Source organism: Rhincodon typus, chromosome 26, assembly GCF_021869965.1.
Source record: "Rhincodon typus isolate 14 chromosome 26, sRhiTyp1.1, whole genome shotgun sequence".
Lineage (NCBI taxonomy): Eukaryota > Metazoa > Chordata > Chondrichthyes > Orectolobiformes > Rhincodontidae > Rhincodon > Rhincodon typus.
This window is the reverse complement of record NC_063357.1, coordinates 7,852,123-7,856,975: the sequence shown is the minus strand read 5'-3', so window position 1 is coordinate 7,856,975 and position 4,853 is coordinate 7,852,123. Positions and strand designations below refer to the sequence as shown.

Below are 4,853 nucleotides of genomic sequence, written 5' to 3'. Positions count from 1 at the left end.
CTGCAGGGATTATTGTAGGTTGTGAAAAGCAAATGACTATTGCTAATGATATTATGATAGCCCCCTGCAGTGATGTGAACGAAAAGGTATTGTAATTGCTATTACAGATTTTTTTCATCTCTCACTAACTCAAAATGGGGATAGAATGAGGTTCACAGCCTGAGATTTTCAGTTGTCAGTGGCACAGGCTGTTTGTTAAAATTATCGAACCATAGAACTTTACGGCATTTAAGGAGGCAGTTCAGTCCATTGTATCTGTACCAGCTCCTGAAAGGGCTACCCAGCTAGTCCCATTCTCCAGACCTTTCTCCATAAACCTCTAAATTCACCACTTTCAAATATTTATCCAGCTCTCTTTTGAATCCTTCCCTAGGAATCACCTCCACGACTCTCCCAGGCAGCAGTCACAACAACTCTCTGAGTGAAAAAGTTTCTCCTCATCTCACTCCTAACTCTCTTGCTGACAACCTTTAAATTATGACTCCTAGTTACTGGTGGAAACAGAATATCCTTCCTTACCCTGTCAAAATTGCTCATAATTTTGAACACCTCAATAAGGCCACTTCCTAACCTTCTCTCCCCCAAGGAGAATAAGGCGAATTTCTCCAATGTATATTTGTGTCTAAAATGCCTCATTCCTGTTACCATTCTAGTAAATGGAGGGTTGAGAATTCACATAAATCCACAGCATGACATTTATGCAGTTCTTATCTATCCTTCAGGAGCAGTTACGTCTCTCCACAGAGTTGAGACACTCACCATGCAGGTTCATGTATTGCCACAGTGAAAATGGAGCTTACTTGAACTCAACACAGGGGTCAAAGATCCTGTTGATCTTGGGTTTCTCTCACGTGTGCACCATAAACAGACCCTCCCTTGTGCCAGTCAAACATGGCGCCTGGTGGAAACAGAGGCTTCATGAGAAGCTGGTGCCATTAACTTTGTTTTTCTCTGCCTGACCTTCACAGTGTCTGGAATAAAGCCAAAATACTGCAAATGCTGGAAATCTGAAACAAACACAGAGAGCACTGGAGGAACTCAGCAGGTCGACGGTATCTGTGGAGAGAGAAACAGAGTCAAAGTTTCAAGTCCAGTATGACTCTTCTTCAGCTCTAACTGGACTTGACTTGTTAACTCTGCTTTTCTCTCCACAGATGTTGCTTCACCTGCTAAGTTTCTCCAGCATTCTGTGATTCCGAAGAGCATTTCTACCATTTGCTGTTCTGACTTCAGATTCCACCATCCATTGTGTTTTGATTTTGTACTAACCAATCTGGTACATACAGCTCAATGAATGGTTCATCTAGCCAGTTCATCAGAGAGACACTCACTTTGATCTCTGCTAATCTATCGCCCTGTTCTTTTCTGTATTTGTAGCTGTCTGTGTGATGAGTTACTTACAGGGAGGCCAGGGATAAATATCTTCACATAAAGTTGCGATAACCTGTTAAAAAATGTGGTGAAAATGGTGATAACAAGATGAAAACCATAGAACATCGCCATTGTAACCAAAGATTAACAAACTCAGGTCAGTTGTGTGGTACAGTGAAGTACCAGCATATAGTGTCATGCCAGTAACGGTAGGTGCTTAGGCCTTACACAGCCTCAAACAGATATTTATGGGGGACACAATTGAAAAAAAGGAAAGGAACATAACATGTAGTTGGTCACTCCAGTCAACTCTGTTTTCCCTCATGCCTGATCTGGTACAACATTCAGAATGAAAAATAAATGTTAATACTTGGAAATGAATGCACTGGCCCTCCATTTCGAAGTATGCAAGGCAAGTTATAGAGTCATATAGCACAGAAGCAGACCTCTCGGTTCAACTTGTCCGTGCTGACCAGCTTTCACAAACTAAACTAGTCCCAATTGCCTGCATTTGGCCCATATCCCTCCTTTTCATGGACTGTCCAAATATCTTTTAAATGTTGTAACTGTTCATGCGGTCCTTGCACAGTTCATGCCCTTTGACTATTGTGTGAATGCTGACACGCCTCTCATTTATCTTATGGGGTAGCTTATAGATGTGTCCCAGTTAGTACATCAAGGACCCTCCATCAATGTGTCACAGGTAGAGCACAGGGTGCAGGTCAAGGCCTTGTACACCAGGGCTCCATAGAAGGAAAACCAAATTGGATATTCAGAGGCACATCCCAGAGGTTTCACTCTCAATGTCATACAGATGGGAGAGGGAAGCTTTCCCAATGTTTTATCTTGTCTGGTCTACTGCCTTCCTGTTTTTTCTCTGTTTCCTCTAGACGAGGTAGAAAATCTTGCTGTTGTCAGTTGGAGAGTGAGAGCCAACTGGTTTCCAGGTCTTCAGTGCCCCAAATTCCTTATGAATTAATGCTTTTCTTTTTCCTTTCACAGACCAGTTGGACTAGTATGTCTCATTTGTCAGATTTTTGCTCCTTTTTTCCTTCATTTTGTTCCATTAACTATGTCCTTTCTGAATTTTAAGTTGATCCACTCCATCACACTAACCACTCAGGCAGAATGTGACCTGTTGCTATGCTGTATTCTATTTTTCATGCTGATCTTAAGATGGATGCCAGGTGGTGTTCCCTGCAAAATGGCTGACTTATCAACTCATTGATTCTCTTTCTATTGACACTGATCCAGTTGGGATTAATTCCTCACTAAATATAATTATGCAATTTGGAAATTCTACCCTAACATTGTGTTTATTATGTCCATTGAATCACTGGAGAGTCTTCTTTCTTTCACACAATTACCGATATTTTATTCACAATTTTAATTCACATCATTAAAGACAAACAAACAGTCACTTGGCTACTGCAGGAGACTGTTTCAAAGCCAGTAAAATGTGCTCAATGTTTATGAAGAGAGCCCAGCAGGGAAAGCAGGCGATCAGGAGAATGAGGATCCCTCGTTGGAGAATCACTCCGATTCGCTTCAGGTTCTTACTGCCGTACGTCTGAAAATCAGAACAAAAATTAAAGAGAGTTTCATAGATACTAACAGTATCACACTACAATGGGCACCAAATTTTTCTGTAAGGACTAACTGCAGCAAAATATGAAAAATTTCCAATATTAAAGTATCTATGTCACTTGACCAAAGTCGTTGTGATTAGGTCAGAAGTCACACAACACCAGGTTATAGTACAACAGGTTTATTTGAAATCACAAGCTTTCAGAGCCTCGTTCCTTCTTCAGGTGTTTACAGTCACAGTCATACAGCACGGAAACAGACCCTTCGGTCCAACTAGTCCATGCTGACCATGTTCCCAAACTAAACTAGCCCCACCTGCCTGTATTTGGTCCATATCCCTCCAAACCTTTCCTATTCATGTACCTATCCAAATGTCTTTTAAACAGTGTACCCGTACCTGCATCCACCCCTTTCTCTGGCGGTTCATTCTACACACAAACCACTCTCTGTTTAAAAAGGTGGCCCCTCAAGTCCTTTGTAAATCTTTCTCCTGTCACCTTAAAAATATGCCCCCTACCCTCAGAAAAGATCTTTGCTATTCACCTTTTCTATGCCCCTCATGATTTTATAAACCTCCATAAGGTCACCCCTCAACCTCCTATACTCCAGTGGAAAAAGTCCCGGCCTGTCCAGCCTTTGCTCATAACTCAAACCTTCCACTCCCAGCAAATCCTGTACAACCTCAACATGATGTCCCAACTCCTATACTCAAAGGTCTGAGCGATGCATTCAGCATCACTGCGTCATTTTCCTACTCACAACTCCTGAGTGTTAAAGCAATTATGCTAATCTTGCACTCATTGAAATCAGCTATTTAGGACAACCTGGGAATTGTATCTGGTCTGTGTGACTCAAATTCCCACAGGGGTTAATTTTCCCAATGTCCACAGTTTCAACATTTATTCTTCTCTAATGTAAAATGAATATTTTTTGCTCCATTAATAGCTCATCATCACTTCTCAACAACAACTAGGATTGGGCAATAAATGCTGTCCCAGCCAGCAATGGTCACACCTGTGAATGAGTGGGAAAAAAAGAACATTGCTTCCCAACATCCAGCCTGGAGTTAGCTGCACCTACCTGAGATATGAATGTATCACACGCTGTACACAATCCAACACCAATGGAGAGACTTGATATTCTTATTGCCTGTCCAAGAGAAGAGGAGAGAAGGAAGCATTTATCAATACTGTCAAAGTTACCACAAAAGTTTCACAAAATAATACAAAATATGACTTCTTTAGCCTGTATCTTCTGATCTGGATAGGAATCCCTATTTCTGACCAGGTGGGTGGGGGGTAGGGTACCAGATGGGTGTGGGATAAGGGACAAGGAGGGTAGGGTGTAGGGTACCATGTGGGTGGGAGAATTGGGTGCCAGGAGGGTGGGTGTATGGGTGTCAAGTTGGTGGAGGATAGGGTGCCAGGTACATGAGGAATAAGGTACCAGGTAAGTGGGGGTTAGGGTACCAAATGGGTGAGGAGTAAGGTACCAGGTGAGTGGGGCTAGGGCACCAGGTGGGTAAGGGATAAGGTGCCAATTTCAATGATGTAACAGTACCTGTATCCATCACCTCATCTTGTAGATCATTCCACATACGAACCACTCTCTGTGTAAAAAAGTTGCCCCTCATATCCTTTATAATCTTTCTCCTTTCACCTTAAAACTGTGCCCCCTACTTTTGAACTCTGCCTCCTTAGGGAAAAGATCTTTGCTATTCACCTTATCTATGCCCCTCATGATTTTATAACCCTTTATAAGGTCAACCTTCAACCTCCTACACACCAATGAAAAAAAGTTCCAGACTATCCAGCCTCTCCCTATAGCTCAAACCCTCCATTCCCAGCAACGTCCTGATAAATCTTTTCTGAACCGTCTTCAGTTTAATATTTTTT

General features: G+C 42.1%; 1 pseudogene; it reads right to left on the bottom strand.

Moving 5' to 3' along the window:
* Window positions 1-4,853, bottom strand: part of LOC109934762 — a 119,793-nt pseudogene that overhangs the window by 103,761 nt on the left and 11,179 nt on the right.